We start from the raw sequence: 17,372 nt of genomic DNA, 5'->3' as shown, positions 1-17,372 counted from the left end.
TGCATACTGTCTATGAAACTTGCAATGATGTAATTTTTCTGTCTTTGGATAGTCTTGACATACATTTACTATGTGGTAAATTAATTGATAGTGCTATATACTACCACGTATTGCATATCTGAGTTGAAAGAAGTATGCAATCAAGGATAAAAACACATATTTGCTATCAGTGGTTCTTTTAAAACCTGTGAGTTACTTCTTTTGATATGAAGTTAACAACACTCGCTTAAACGTAGCGAATGAAAGTATAGCCTTCCAATAAACCAATTCCTCGAATCGAATCACTTCAGTATGACCTTGTTCTAAACCAATTAGTCTTGTTCGCCATCTGGAGGACAGTTTTTTGAACGTTCATCAGCAATTTTCCAATCGTTTTGGTGCGCTTTTTTAACCTCGGAGTGCCCTTGCCGATGTGTTAATAACGTTGGTTTCGTTCGTATCTCGTCGTGATTTATGGAATCTTGGGTGATTCTCTGTTCTCTTAGCGTGATGAGTAACTACCCGGTTATACCCTTGGTATGATGATGTTCTGGGGGCAAATAATTCATATGAGAGGAATATACAGCATTGCCAATCGAGGGCTTTCATTTCAAATCGAATATCTTCAATATCGTCCCTTTTTAGTAATATGGGGCTAATCAGGCGCACAGCTAGGAATTAAGCCTTGGGGGGTTTTAGGAGCAACTAATACTGGGTTGGTATGGGATACCTACAGGAGGTGCGGGTGCCGATCCCCCAGAAATTGTTTAAGATAAATGGTTCAAAATGGGGAATTTAACGAGTTTCTGAGGGATATTTTATTAATTCTTACACTATTATATAGTTAATATTTATCCAGTTATGTTAAATGGATTACATTTTAAAGTTTCTCTGAGTTCTGGGGGTGGGGGGGGGGGGGGGGGGGGCTTATCTCCTTCCCCTCGCTGCGCCACTGTGGAGCTTATAGTTAGCATTTTGCATAGAACAAGATTTCGGGTAGTGAGGGTGGTGCATATGGTGTAAAATGCAGGTTGAGTTGCCATTAATATCTTTTTCCAACACTTATGAAATATACGTATGACAAAAGATGTATATCGCGATGGTTATTGCTTAAGCAAAGAAAGTGAGGTTGGATATATGCTAATAGTCAATCTGTGAGCAAATTTCATGAATCGTTTCGTATGCATTTGATTTGCCAGAAAATCTAAATACAGTGATGTAGGAATATTCGAATTTTTCAATTTCATTCGCCATTCGCTCTTTCAAATAAAAAACGTCAATCGCGACGATGTTAGTTAAAAATACCTCTCCCTTTTTCTGTTGTTCTGTAAACTTTATTAAAAAAGCCAAAGCTGAACTTAATATTTCGTTAGCGTGGGTATTTATTTTTTTGTGAGAATTTGAAAGGGAATATTTTCTGTTAAATTTAATTTAGATGACTTCAATAATTGTAAAAGAAGCCTACGGACACCCTTTTACAAAAATCCTCGACGTCGCTCAGTGAAAGGAACTGAACCTCATCCCTATCTTGAAAGCGTGAAATTCACCCGCCTGCGGCTTAGTCTGCGTTGAACTCTAGCCTTACCTATCCAGACCAATAGTGACGTTGAATCACTGAGTGAGTGATATTAGAATAAGATTACTCTCTTGTAATTGTTTTTCTTTTCGTTTTTATTTAAAGTATTTTTTTCGCTTTTCAAGGCCTCTTCGATTAGGTACCATGCGTATTCCTATTTACTACATGTGGAAGAACTTCCGGCACCTCTATGCTTAGGCCGCGTACTCGAGGCTGGAGAGTTATTCAGTTATTAAAAGCCGATATCCATCAGATCGCACGGAGAACATATTACTAGAATTGTTCTAGGCCCTACAGAAACGATTTAATAACAGAGATATTTTACCGAACGGATTCGTATAGGAATTCGTTTTTCACCCGAACAATAAAGAATGCTGGGTGTGACTCAGTAATCAAATATCTCTTACGCCCACCTTTTCTTTTTTTGTGAACTGCCGGTGTCCTAGCAAACCTCGCCACATGCCTATTAAGGTAATGCGGGGTAGTGTTATGGCCGTTTTACATCTTGGCGCAATCTGACGTATGTGCGAAGGCGCAATTAAAATTGCGTCGTGGAAAGCGGTGATTATCTAGGATACATGCGAGAATGCGTGGATGCGTTACGGAAAAATAGCCCCTGCTCTAATTCCAAGCTCGCACTCTCGATATTTTTACATGTTTTCAGTGCTAACCTCCGCAGTGATGTGCCCAGTGTAAAAGGGCCTTTAGTCTGTAGGTGTAATTGTCCTTAGGGGGTATCTTTCCTGCCATTAATGACGTGAGGCATTAATGGCAGGAAAATGGTCAATTTAGTATTACGTAAAATTTTCAGCGAGAAACAGTGTAAAATGTGATTCTAGACTATTATCTTAGCAATCTTAAACACTAGTCTTAACTAATCTTAAATAAAAATCAGGAAGCAAATTGTTTTTTTTAACAGGTCCAAAGCAAGGAAGCATGGATTAACGTATTTATACTGAAAATACGCATTTTGAACTATTTCACTTGAGAATAGTGGGAGGGAAGGGGTCGAGCCATATCTCACGATATCTCACTGAGGGGAGAGCGGGGAGGTCAAGAAATCGCCGAAATCACCTCCCGTAATTAGTGGACTTCCCCTTATACACCCAGAACTTCGCGTGCGATGTCACTCGGTACCATTGGTCCTCGACCTTAGCCAGTGAAGGAGGACCAGAGTGGGGAGTTAGCTGGTGGACTTTCGTCCCTATCCCAGAAAATGCGATTTGGTCTCATCTCCCCCTTTCACCTGCTCATCCCCAACTCCCTCCACCCTATCCCTATACTCCACAAATCCCATTCGATCCTTTTCAATATACAGTCGTCGCGTAAACCCACAAAGGAAACGCCGAGGTCCTCGGGAGCGCGCTGGGTTGCATGTTTGGGAGAGAGGGTTTGGAAAGCCAATCCGATTCCGGGGACAGAACTAGGCGCCGGGGGTTGGGATCTCTGAAGAGAGTAGGCCTGGAAGAGATTTTGCGGTTAGGTTGCCATGGGACCTCGAAGGGTGAGTAGTCATATTGCTCATGTGCGTGAATACATTTTTTTCATTCCCTCTCCCCCACCTATAGTCAGCGATTTTTGCTTCGGGACATCAATTACTCTGCTGCGTCAGATATTTGCGTCTCGCCGTCTTCGCTTCTTTCCCCCCTTTCTCTTGTTATTCCCTGGCAGAGCTCAGCGGAGCGATGGAGTTCTTAAGGTTCCTGATGCGAGGTCGTTCGTCAAGAGAGGGCATTAAGGTAGTGGATGGATGGAGGCAAGAAATGCGATCCTTCAAGGCACTTTCTGCTCCCTATTGAGGGCCAGTGAGGCTTCTTTGCCCTCTTCCTCACCCGATCCCCAGAATACACACATTATTATCTGGAGAACCTATGTAACAGCTCAGAAATGTATGAAAAAGGGAAGAATCCTTTTCCGAAAAAGAAGATTTAAATTGCATTTGATCAATTAATTGTCGGAATAATTAATTTGAACGACAGAATGGTGTAAGTAAATACGTCCAAAGACATGAAATCCATAGTGAATATAAACTTGCAAAAAATTAATATCTCCGGAACTGGATTCTCGATTGACTTGCGGAATCATCAATCGGCAGCAGAACAACCCACCGAGGGCTTTGCTAAAAGCTGGCATACGAATTTTCTGTACTCGGAGGTGTTCAGTTAATCTCTGTATTAAGTAGCAGGTGTTCTCTGAGAAGGTAGGTAAAAATGCGGCACTCTGAAGTCCCCGGTGTGGGTAAAATTAGATGCGAATTCAAGAATTGTGCGACGTTAGAACTTGTTGTACGTGGGAATTGAAGGCAAATAATCGGTGGTATATCCTACTCATCATCGCCAATTTGGTTACTTTGACTCAAACTTATGTAAGTCCTTTCCTACGCCTGTGACTGGTTGAGAAAAACCTGTAATTTTCACATTCAAAAAGTCACCGCTCGCATCGAAGACGGCTGGGAGATCCGAAGTCCACGGAAAAATAAGCTGTACTTGGAACTATAAACTGAAATTTATATTTGTAAAATCAATCCTTTTTCCTTTATTTGACGGCGTATGCATCGATTCGAGAATTCTCTTAAAACTTTCCTTTCCACTAACCTCATAACGCTTTCTTATCCAACTAGATTATTCCTAAAAAAATTAATATTGTTATTTTCACTAGCTAAATATTAGTTGGGGGTAAACTATTCTCGGGATTCCAACCGGGCTAATTTATCCGTAATAGCTAAGGTTTTAAGCTTCGACTCGGGGCTCATCCTCAGGACTGAATGTTGTTACACTAAAAACAACATTCAGCCCTGAGGATGAGTCGCGAAACAGCTTGAAACGCTGGCTGTTATGGATAAATTAATCCGGTAGAAATCCCGAGAAGGGTTTACCTTCATTAGTCCTCAGAAAAGCATCAAATCATATTTCTTAAATATTAGTTATTACGCTGTTTTCGATAATCTACATCTACATCCACATAATACCCTGAGAGTCACTTCTAGGGTGTTTGGCAGGGGGTGACCAATCACCAACATGCAGCATGCAAGAGGACCGCCACATGCACACCGCACGGTCATAGAAATATTACCCATACTAGCAAAATATACATGCTTATTCATGAAAAAAACTATCTATAATAGGCGTCGTTTTTTAGTTATTCTTGAAAACCCTTTTGAAAGCGTGTCTTTTTCCTTAAAAAGTTTTCAATCGAATGTAACTAAATAATTTTATCAAAATAACTACATGTCAGATTTTTTCTTGAAATTTGGTTCTTTATTTCTGGTTGTTTGAGAAAAAATTCTACCTTCGAGATGTTGGAAGCGTCTTTCGGCGGTATGTCACAGATGATCGTTGACTCATTGTCTAACTACGTACAAAATTTCAGTAGAAATGCTTGAGTTCCTAGGCATTCGAGGGTTAAAAGCTTCACTGACTGGACTGCAGGGTGAGTTTCCACCGCTGAAGGTGAGACCGTGGCTCTGATTTCGTTGTCGATGCGCCCTGGTGAAGGATAAGGGTGGCGGCCGATTTGATCCGGCCGTAGGCATGCCTACTCGTGAGATGGGATCGGGAAGAAACGAAAAAAGGATTCCGGCCGGAGATGACGAGATAAATTTGCCCTCTTGCCCTTTTCTCCCGAGCCACGGCAAAATCTCGGAATGGGAATTTTCCGCTGACACTCGGATTTCTTGGGCGAAGCCGCGCGATTTTGTTTGGTGATGTAAATCAGCCGAAATTGCGGCAACTTGTTATCCGGCAGCGACGACTTCTGGGTTCCTGAAAGTGCCTTGTGATTCCAAATGTAAGTGTGACCGTATTATTGCTTCTTTTCCTTGATCTTCATCTACATTCACAAGGATTTTCTTTTGCAAGTGCTTCCGCTTTCATTCTTTATGAACCTTTAGTGCGTCCTTCGTGGTTCGTTATGGTCTAAAATTCCTTAAGGCCCATTCTAACCGATTAAGGTATTTTAAAATGAATGGAGTAATTAATCTCAGGAGAACTTGAGGTTTACATTTATATACAGTGGCGGAAAAAATGCACGCAAAGCTCATCGATATCTGGATGCGGCCAGTTAAGGAGCTACTTGGAATAGTTACGCCCGTCTTCCAAAATTTTATTTTCGTAATATTCTCATACAACCGGGAATTTTCATATTTGTCACAATTATCATAAAGCTTACAGATCAAATTAACCCATAACCGGTGACGCGCGGTCTGAGAGACCTCTGTGTTTTTAAAATTATGAATATTTTCAAATTGGCTGTTTTTAATCATCTAAAGTCATCGTTAGCTTCAAATTTTTGTATAAGGATATAACACTATTAAAATTAAACGTTTTTATTATTTACTTCTTTAAATTTACAAATTAATTCGATTAGCGGTCTGAGAGACCTCATGTCACGCCTGCAGAATGCACCAAGAAAAGGATTAAACGAGATAAATTCAATTGTTTCCTATTAGTTAGCCATCTTTAGTTTTTTTGTTTTTTTTTATAAATAATTTATTATTGTTTATAAACACATTACAATACATTAAAAATACATAGCTCAAATATTAAAACACATATAATACATTAAAAAAATTCCCTTTACAAATTCTTAACACGCTTTTCACTACATAACCAACACATATTTTGACTTATTGGGCAAGAAAAGATAAAAGAGAAAATCCCTGATATTACAAAATTTTAGAATAAAAAAAATATTTTTACAATTAGGAGACCTTCTGAGCCAAAACAAGCTCATCAGCAGGTTCTCCATAATTCATTTGCAAGAAGTTAAAAACATTTAAAAACAATAAAAGAAACGATAAATAACTTATATTGCCTTAAAATTAAAAATTAAAGTCCTCAAGTAGATAATTTAAAAATTTATTTTTGATAGCCGAATATATGGTTAAACCATGCATTTCTTTAGGTAATTTGTTAAACAATTTAGGAACGGTTACCACCATTTTTTTTCACCGTATTGATTGAAGAATTTGGGGATTTTATATTGGTATAGATTCCTCTTTTCCATTTTATGAAAATTGTCTTTCAGTGTTTTATATTTATTGGAAAAATAATTATATATTACTAAAATATAGGTTAGACGTTTTTCGAGTGGTAGTATTCTTAGAGTTTTATAGAAATTATTTGTATCGTGAGAGTCTGAGTTCGCTGACAAGTTATTATCATTTTTTTTTGTTGTAAGCAATCGCTTTGATGATCCGGTTTTGTGTACTGTATAGTTTTATTTTATGTACCCTACTGGTTTTACCCCAAATAGTAACACCATATCTTAATATTGATTCAGCTGTTGCGAAATACAACATATTTTTAACTTTAATATGCAATAAATCTCTCATATGATACATTTGATAACTAACCTTTCGTAATTTACTACATATCTTCTCACAGTGTTCCCTGAATTTGAATGTCTGATCTATTGTGATACCGAGATATTTATATTGTGTTACTTGTTCTATATTGTTGCATTTACACACAGACTTTGTTATTTCAGTATGCAGGCATTTATAATCATGTATTGTTATGTGAATCTGTTGAACGTTAGCTGCATTATTGGCTATGGACATAACTTTGGACTTCTTCATGTTGATTGAGAGATCATGGTCATGTGACCATTTTGTTAAATTATTGACATCATTTTCCATGTAGGCAATGACAGTATTTAAATCTCTATGAGCAGATATCAATACAACATCATCAGCATAAAGTAAAATATTACAGTTTAAAATACATTAAAATATACTATTAATATACACAGTAAACAAGATTGGTCCTAAAATAGTAAACAAGATTGAATGACAATGAAGACGTTATTTTGAACAGTGGTGAGGTATTGACGCTTAAAAGCGGTAACAATAATTCAAGTGTTTGATATCCGTTTTTGGATGCTGTTTTAAATTACCCTTTTTGTACCAAAAAATTGATCGTATTGATGACGCATAAAATATAAAATTTTGGAATAGTTTAGAAGATAAAGAAACATAAACTTAAGCTATAAAAATGGCGTCGCAACATTTTATGAATATTTGATTTATTGCGGTCTCCTAGACCTCACGCCACTGGTGGTGTAACAAATAGTTCACGTCACTGGTTAAGGGTTAAGAATACATATTTTCCCAGGTATGCTTCGCCCAGGTTTCACCTAGTATGAAGTTTACTCTCTTCGGGACATTTGTGAACACAGTCGGCATATTGAGAATTGAAAATCCTCGAGACCATAATCGCTGCAGTGGTGCAAAGGGTAAATTATCATGATAAGGTCCTGACGCTGTACAAATCAAATCTTGTTGACTGGTGATCGGGTGTTGCACGCGAAATGTGGACATATATCTGATATTAAAAACTTCGCAGACATTCGCACATGCGTCACAGTTATCATAGTTATGAGGATGTGGCATGGTCATAGATTTTTGAACACTTATTTGTTTGTTGAAATTTAACTCCCACCATTCAAAACCATTTGGGCAGTTGACTGTAGTGTGAATTTTAACCACCATTTCTGCGTTTTCCTGCCCCGCTTCAGTGCCCTAACCGTTAGCAGCATGTGCGATGTATCACGGCCCATGCTTCCTCCCCCATTTCAAGGGCAAATACCTCGAAATTCGGCCGGAATGTTTTAGAGCAGGCTATCCAGCCATCTAAAACCTTGAGTTTTCAGTATTGAAATTTTGGTAGTCCATGTATGCATTTCATTCGAAACATTGAGAAGATGATCGAGTTAACAGAATTTTAGGCTTACACATAAAATTTCGGACAATTTGTGTATTGCATATCAATAACACTTAAAATGCTCTAATATTGCAGGAACTAATGTTATTACGAAGCCTTGGATATATTTTACCGTTTACGTTTTCTGCTGTTTATTCTGCATATCTACGAATCGGATATAGATTTTGTGGCGTTTTACGTTCAAAAGACTTAGTTACAAACCAAAATGTCGCAAATTAAAAATGAGTAAATCGTTACCTTTAAATATCAGTGAAGAGAATTTATTAATATGATTCAATGAATGACCTTTCATTGCGAATTTTTCTTTATTTTCTTGTTGAATTCCCAATGTTCCCTATTCAATGAAAAGGCGCTGGAGTTTCATGATTAGCCCGTGATTAGTGCTTGGTTGAGTGTTGCCATTGTCTTTGCTCTACATCTTTCCAGTAAGCCGCCGTATGTAAATAAAAAATGTGTTGTAATGTGTATAGCAGAATATTTATCTTTGACTCACTTTTGAGGTATTTACGTACGTGATTGGTGCTTGAAATGTGCACTGAAGATATACTGGCGAAACAGACGGACAGAAATAGACGAAAAATAAAAGTAAATGAGTTAAGGAGAGAGAAATGGAGAGCAAACCAATCCTAGAATTTTTTGAGTAATGATGATGATGATGAGTTTAATTGTAGATAATATATGCTTTGCAGGAAAAACACATCGAAGAACGGGTATTGATGTTAGAAGGAGAAATATTAATGACAGGCGCCTGCGAGAAAATAGTTGATTGAAGGATGGAATGGAAGGAATTACATCGCGATAGGAGGCCGATTCGCATGACAGAATGAAGGAAAAGGGGGAAAATTTGAAGTTTCATATTTTGTGCGCTAACATTATTTTAGTTTAGACTACTGCCTTGAGGTTCGGTGGAGAGAGGTTTCTGAAGTATGCTGTATACAATAAGAATATCATTTTCCTCTGACTAATCCACGTTATATTTATCTCTGCAACAATTTATGTCATAACAGCAATGCCACTGGAAGTCCACCGAATAAAGACGCAAGAAATTAGAGGCTCTGGACATATTCTCTCAATATATTCCCGTATTGGTCTCAATAGAAATTATATTTCTTTCGGATCGTGTGCCGTAATTTTCCGCTTGGCGCTTTTTGTTATGTGACCTTTTATAGGGACGTAACCGTCAAGGTCAGCTGTATCTGTCACCCTTTCCTTGTTTACCTAAAGTGTAGGAAGGTCATCGTTGACTTATCAAACGGTGACTTAGACCACTTAAGCCTCCTCTTTGTACTTGGTGAGCGACTCCCGTATTCGTCTTTTTATCTTCAACGGGAAATGAAAGGTCAAATTTCCCTTTGAAAATACTTTTTTGAGGCAGCATTTTAAACGATCGTGACATGAAGCTCATTTTTAGGGACTCCACATGTCAATCGGACTTGATTTTTCTGTTTGCATGATGCTCTACACTCGAAGTCTCTAAGTCCGAAATTCGTTGGCTGAGACACGGCTCTACCGAGGATGATTTCATGCATGTTTTTTCTCTTTGTTGATTGAGTTTTGTTTTTCCTTCTCCCCTTCCCAGATTTTACTTACAATAAGTAATGACTTGACGTAAAAAAACGCAACACACCTCGATTTAGAGGTCATATGTGTCACACGATGTCGCACTTTGTTTCTTTTCGATCCGTTGAATGGTTTGCGCTGAATAAAATCAGTCCTGTCTTCTTTTGATCGTGTATCTTGCTCAAGAGTCGTTCATTTCCTTAACGCTCTCATTAAGGCGTATAGAATTTTCTTCTTAATTAGTCTAGTCCGGCAAATTTAGCTCTATTCAAAGTCTTGCGTCAAAAGGACATGATTTTTTCTTGACTTTTCATTTCCTCTCTTATTAAGTTTTCTATATTTAATAACAAATACTTTATGCCTACCTTCTGTTTAGCTCATTATGCAGTAAGTGCCTTGAGTTAAAAAATTACCTTACACAGATTCAGTGGCTGAAAATATTCCTCGTGTACGTGTAACGAAATTCTTATTAAGCCATCTGTTTTTGGATGAAAAAATTAAACTTTGTTTTTCCTCAGAATATTTTTATTAACACACTACCATGGTTTCGACACTGCCCGTCATCCTCAGGTGAGGAGTACATAGGTACATCATTTACTTCTCACCTGAGAATGACGCGCAGCGTGGAAACAATGGTAGTGTGTTAATAAAAATATTCTGTGGAAAAACAAAGTTTAATTTTTTCATCCAAAATGTTCAGTGAATTCTATGAGGTATCAACAGAAATCATCAACTTTAAACCATCTGATTTAAAGTCATCAATCCGGTGGGAATCAGGCGCGTAGATCGTGGCGTTAGCTTTTTTAAGATATAATATGATGTGACGATATAAGTAAAATCACGTAAAATTTGATGGGGTTTAGTGTTTTCAATGCCGGAGTAACCATGGAAAAGGAAATTTCAAAATTGTCTGAAAATAACTGGAAGAATCGGGAAATAACTATATTCCATAGAATGAAATGAGTGAGATAGCTGTTGTTCTTATCCGGATTTCGGTCATGCCGTAGAAATATTTCCTGATGTGAGCTGCTTGAGATTCGACGTGGTGTGATTTTATTTTCGCATCCGAAATTTTGCATCTCTGGAATGTATAATGAGAATATTTGGAGATCTTCTCGCAGGATGCTTTTTTTTTTTTTTTTTGAAGGAGCAGGTATAATATGGACCCTTGAAGATGATTCCCGCCTCCTGCCTGGAATATTTCGTACTCCGTGCAATGAATTGATTAAATTAGTTGCTTTCAAATTCTTAGCTCACTCCTGAATCCTTAAACAAGCGCGCTCCCGTAGGATGATAACCAATTAGGTCAATGAGAAGGCTTTACGTTTTAATTCAAGGGAGGTACTGCATGTTTCTTCTGGAGTTAATGAAAGATGCGCTGTTTGACACACAATGTGAAGTTGCTGCTCTTGATCCACGGAAACGCACCAGAGGCGAGTTGTGTTTCAGACTTCAAGTGATATCTTTATTTTTCAATATTTCTTTCAATGACTTTTTCGGAAATCAACTTTTTTCTCAGGGTCCCAAATTGCAAAGCAATATTATTCCATAACAGAATGGGTTGGATATGAAAGAATATGGATATAGGTTGTAGTTACTAAAGTTATATTACTCGTCGGAAAATTTTCCTGATGAAATTGGAGGGAGTGGAATGGCATTCGTTCAAAATGCCAGGAAAATAACCACGGGCTTGAATAATTTAGGAAGGGTGTACGATGGGAATATTTCTACTTTGGGGCTGCTAATAACGTGGTGATGAAATAGGGAGATTCATTTCTGCGGTGTTATCGTCGCGTGTGTTGAATTTAGTAGAGAACAGTTTCAGATCCGTTCCACGTAGCCATATTCAGGTTGGAGGGATTTTAGGGTCAGTCCTGTCGTGTGAGAATGTTTTAGGTAAAGTTGGGTCAAAAAGTTTATTTCTGATGCTATTTTCAGAGCGCATGGATTTTTTCGTTATGATATCAGTGCTTTTGTACATATGTACGACAAGAGCCTTACTATATATGAATGATTTATTTCTTCAAGGTTTGTCAAAAATTTAATAGGACTACATTTTTGTGGGCATACAGTGGGGATTTATGAAGAGCAAACTTTTCTGAAACGTTTTTCCTTCTGGATGGCTGAGGGTCCAGTACTCGCTGGAGCCGTGAGGGATACTGGAAAAATCCCACGTTGACCTCCGTGTGATTGGCTGATACTGCTTTGGAGATTGAATTGAGTCCTCGCTGTGGTGTTTTTTGGTGATATTTCTTTCTCCTTTACTTTGCTGGAGTACTCTGATGGTGTGACTATGCATTAAATATCATGTATTAACATTAGAAATTAAATATTATGCGTGAATTAGTGACTCGATGTGGTGGAAATTCATAATATTGATTAAGTTGGAGATTGCTCAATATTTGCACTAAATTTGTTTGAGCACGACGAGCTTCGTGTTACACTAAACCATTCTCAAATAGAAGTTCGGCCTTGAATAGGTCTATTGCTATTGGAGTGAGGGTAGGAATTGGGTGTCAGAGAGTAGGAATATTGAGGTTTTCGGGATAAAGGGGGTTTTCAAAGGTATTTGGAGGGGAGTGAAGGAAAATTTCTAGCGTGAGGGTAATACTTGCGTCTTGCTTCTTCGCTGTTATTTTGAGCGGTATTACGGATTGTCATGATGGAGTCCTCGTTCCGGTTTTGTACAATGCATTTTATTGAGTTCGTCTTTTCCTGTGTACATCTTCACCTCTTTTTCCATTTTGGAAAGGAGGAGGTGTTGGGGGCGGGATTGTGCATGAAGTGATCAGCGTCCTTGGAAAAATAGAAAACCTCGGATCCTGGGGAATTTTTGGCGTAATTGGTAGAAATTTTAATTAAAATACAGTAGCATACATTTTTAAATTTAACTCCAAACGTTTTACTTAAAATTGCTATTATTTAGCCAGTAAAGCCTTGGCCATTTTTTATACAATATACATATTTTCTTTGTGATGATCGAAAACTCATTATCATCATGAGTAAATAATCTGAATATTCGTTTGACGCTGCTCTCCACTCCGCTATCCTATCTGCGTGTTAATATTTACGTATTTATTCTCGTTTACATCCTTAATCACTAAACACGCGTTAATAACTTGTACTATTTAACTCTTTCGGGGCCGTCCCGTAGGTTCTTCGACGATTGTGTGTCGTCAGGCCATTGTGCCACATTATGTGACTGATCAACCTTGCTTCTATGCTTGCATTATTAGCTCTAAGTAGAATGTTCTTTGCATAGAATGAATGATCTCTTCACCCTTGCTATTTTGGTGATTATTTCCTCCTTGCTTCGTAACGTATGACTGGGCCGCTTTAATCCATTATTGCCCAGTGTTGCTTCAAAGCAACGTCAAAAATGTGTAAATTTTCAGCTCTATTTAAGAAATATCTAAACTTCGTATTATTTTCTGGTGTAAACTTTAATGGAGAAATATTTATCTGCCACGATAATGATGATGGAGTGCAAAATTTTCAAAGTGAGAAATCTTGAAATTTGATTTCTCCCAAAAGTAGCTCTGGGTTAGAAAGGGTTAATAGGAGATCCCTGGTTGTTTTTCAGTACCGATTGACTCTTTGATTACAGCAGGATGATAGTGGCTTTCCGTGGTTTTCTTTAGCTTTCGATACCGTTAGTTCGATCAGAGTGCCTGCTTCGGTCAATCATGCTTCGTAATTGCTGGTCGTTTTTCATGGCCATTGCTATTATTTCAGTTGGCTCATGAGGGATTTCCGATTTGTCCTTAGTACGATTTCCCACATCTACTTCTCAACTCGGTGATACCCGCGTGAAGGTATTTTTGAATGTGGTCCTTAGTATTGTGCTACCAGGTTTCTGTTCTTCTTTGTGCTATTAACGTCTTCACTACATCTTTGTACAATTAACCTCTTCACTGCTCATGTTTCGGGAGGTCCCTCGATATCTTCGCTGAATAGAGGAGGCATTATAGTTTCGCCTGCAGGTTTGGGTATAATATTATTTAGTGTATCCTAATGTTGCTTTTGAACATCTATATGTTACTCATGCTGGCAAAACTAAAAACAGTAGTGAAAGGTATTTGTTTTGAGTCATACAGCCAAGGACGCAAAGTTCGTGTAATCCTGCTATCTCTCTCTACAAAAAATGATTTCTCAAACCTTAAAAAAGTAAACCAACTTGCTGTTTTGTTCTAGCTTTCTTCTTACTGAAATATGCATTTCTACTATGTCATCTCCGGATGACTTCTGGCGAAAACCTAGCTTATTATCCTCGAAGCATTCCTTACATTTTATTTCTTGTTATTGATTTTTAATCTTCTATACATACTAGCATTATGTAAGTACTATTATACTAGCATTATATTACTATAATATATATGTACTATTATACTAGAATTACTGGCAATCCGCACCGAGAATAAGACCAAAACTTCTGAACCGAATGATTTTCTTCTGTATTTTCACACTTACATGCGTAAACCATTCATATTGCCATGTCATCAAAATGCTGGTGTCAACTTGTGAAGTCATCCCGGATTTGGTTCCGGGTTAATGCACACGAAAATTTTATTTTATTATTAATGTTTTACACCGCTAACCTTTCCAAAGAGTCGGGCTGCAACTACTGCTTATCCGAAGAAATCGTTTAAAGGTCATTCAAAAATTAAGCTGAGCATGAATTTGATGCGTTTCAGGTAGATGTCGAATAAAAGCATGTTTCAGAATGGCGTCCGTTTTCGTATTTAAATAACAGCGAAAACGATAGAAAATAGGTATTTCAGGATTTTTCCGTGCTGGTGAGTAGGCGTTTTCCGTGAGCCGAATGTGTATGCATTTATTGGGGTGGTGTAGTTATTTTTCAAAGCCGTATCTCCCTTACTTTCTATGCGTGTTTTTCATATGTATCGAAAAACTTGCCTGTTTCTTTTGAATACGCCTATTTTGATTGCTTCTGCCGGTTATTTTTCCGTTCCTTTCGATTGGAAATTTCGGTGTTTCCATCGTGCGCCATTTTGGAATGAGGCCTTTGCGTTGTTTTCCCTGCTCATCCTCCGTGCCTCCAGCTTCATCTCTTCCCTTTCACTTTACTCGATCTTTCTTCCGCAAAGACTCCCCTCCTCCTACGCCTTGATTACTTCTCTCTGTTTAACGTAAGGAAGGTAAGAGGGTTTATGGACATGGTGAAAAGAAGTAATATGCTACAGCGAAGAAAAAATTCGAATTGATCTGCGCAGAATTAAATGCGAACTCACCTAATAGATTACCGTTTAATGTGGTGGAACGAGGAATTATCTAACTAATCCTTCTCTGGATCCCCCGATGGTGAATCGTATTTTTCAGTTGTAGGTATGTGAATAATGTACGTAAAAATGTTGTGTCTAAGAAGAGAGATAATTGTTTAGCGTTACATCTAATTTAGCCTTAAATTTAAGGTTTATGTCATTATATCATTTGGTCTTCATTTATTAGCGATGGAGGAAATGCTCAAACTGCCATAGAAATGAAATCTACATGGAAAATTTATATTTTTAAGTGGCTAATTACATCTTTTATAAATTCTGTCAAAAATTCTTTAGATATTGGGTAAAATTTGTTAGGTTTCATTGTAAATAATAAACAAAGAATTTCAAGTTCCTAAAATATAATGGTATAAAGCTAGTTACAAAATGTACTAAAAGAAAACTAATTTTTCAATATTTTATGAATTAATTTAGACAGATTCGGTTAACACATTTAAAGTAATATTAGTCACCTCACATTGCATATAACGAATTTCCCTAGCTTTGTTTTTTGCCTTGAATGTCCGCCGGATATTCAAAAATCAGAAAGCTTTATCTGTTTCAGCTGGAAATTTGGAACCCGCGTCGTCTTTATTTTTTTAAATGGTTATTCCTCCTAAATCTGCTTTTTATATCTATGGAAACGCGCTCTCCGATAAATATTTGACGTGCCTATTTTAATTCCAAGAGCATCGTTTTGTAGCAGTTACCTGCAGTATTTTGAAGTAATTACTGAACCAACCAACCTGCGTATCACTTCGTGAGTGATTGAATTAGCAATAAAATTAGCCTTTTACGAATAAATTGTGTTTTTTTTAAATAATCCAGATATCTATTTAATCATTATGGAGGGCTCTGCTCACAATAATTGACGTGATCGATTCGTTTTCTGCTTTAGGTGATGATGACCGAGTAACTGAAAAAATTTTTCAATCAAATATAACCTCTTTTAATTGCACGACAGTTTAGTCTTTGTGGGTGAGAGAGAGAGAGAGCGCGTATTTTAGGCTAAGGTATTTTGTTATGTTCCGTGAAAGCATACATAAAATTAGAAGAATGAGGGACCAAATTGGCGTTAATATTTGTTTTTAAATGCCGTCCAAACTCCGATGCAGCTTACTTTGAAGTGAGTTAAAATGAAATAGAAACGATATCGAATCCTGTACTGTGCCAAGCTTCATAAAACATTTTATAATTATGGTTATAATTAGTCAAGAAATATCTTTTACAAATTAGAAGTAGTTTATTTAAAAATTATGGTTTCAGACTTTCAGAGAGTTCAATGCTCTGCCTGTCCAATTCCAACGCAAAGGAAACCATGAAGGAATATCACTTGTGGAGCTGGCTACATCGGCTGGCTTAACTCATTGCACCGTCAAGTCTTTGCTTTATCCCTCTCCGATCACCCCTCCCCCATCTCATCCGAGAATATTGTTTTTACGATTGGCGAGCGAGAAAAGAGAGAGAGAGAGAGAGAGAGAGAGAGAGAGAGAGAGAGAGAGAGAGAGAGAGAGAGAGAGAGAGAGAGAGAGAGAGAGAGAGAGAGAGAGAGAGAAAAAAAATACGGTCACTGACGGAGAGGAAGGAAAAGTACCTTTCTTTTTACTGCCGTTATTATTTTCCCCTCGCTCTATTGGCAGACGTTTCCATTTCAGCCTATATCGTCCAATTCCTTCCTCCACAGCTCCCCCCCCTTTGCTTCCTCTTTTTAAACCGCTTCGTCGTTTCTTCCGCTTCCCTGCACTCGCCTGCGTATCAAACCCGCATAAGTTCGTGTGTGTGTGTGTACACACTACGCGCTCACACGTACGTGTGGACTATTCACATGTACAGACTCCCTCCCTCATCTCCTCCTCCGGCCTCTGCCTCGCTCAACTTTCCTTTTTGGAGCGAAATCATTTATTTTTCCTCCCCAGTGACCCTTTCCTCTCTGCCTCACCTCACCCTTTCACCCCACCCTCTTTTTTTTCAAATCACACTGCCTCGGATATATGCCATGCGTTCGGATCTCTCTTCACTTTTCTACTTTTGCACTTCCTCCACCCTTCTATGTATTCCCCTCCTTTCTTCCGTTGCTGAGCTGCTTGTCTTCTTCGAAGGCATCGGTCGTATATTTGCCTTATCTCCTACGTCCCTGTTCCACGCGTCTACGCCCCCTCAACCGCGCTGCCTCCGCCGCGAGGGTCTTCACCCTATTTATTTTGCCGTGCGTTTCGGTGATTTTTTTTAAATTTCACCCGAGAGAGGCAATGCCAT

This window comes from Ischnura elegans, chromosome 3, assembly GCF_921293095.1.
Source record: "Ischnura elegans chromosome 3, ioIscEleg1.1, whole genome shotgun sequence".
NCBI lineage: Eukaryota > Metazoa > Arthropoda > Insecta > Odonata > Coenagrionidae > Ischnura > Ischnura elegans.
The sequence above is the reverse complement of the archived record's forward strand: the minus strand, read 5'-3'. Positions refer to the sequence as shown.